Source organism: Penaeus monodon, chromosome 32, assembly GCF_015228065.2.
Source record: "Penaeus monodon isolate SGIC_2016 chromosome 32, NSTDA_Pmon_1, whole genome shotgun sequence".
NCBI classification, from domain to species: Eukaryota; Metazoa; Arthropoda; class Malacostraca; order Decapoda; family Penaeidae; genus Penaeus; species Penaeus monodon.
The window spans coordinates 3946359-3946674 of NC_051417.1; positions in this window are offsets into that span (position 1 = coordinate 3946359).

Here is a 316-nt window from a genome sequence, read left to right on the forward strand (position 1 = left end):
TAAAATATCTTTCATGAATTTAAGATATATTACATGACTTCAAGATATGTTTCATGACTTCAAGATATGTTTCATGACTTGTATGTTCAAAAAAAGGCATAAAAATTTTATATATTCAATATTTTCCATCAATTCAAGCACTAAATAATTTTATATATCCATAACAGATAATAAATCTCCCAAGTGGTAACATCGAATTTATTTAATTACCAATAATTCTTAATTTGTTCGAATAAATTTTAAGTATTTAATTATATTTTATACTTTAACAATGCATGAAATGTTTCGTGGAGGCGATCCCGCCGCAGGCCACCAC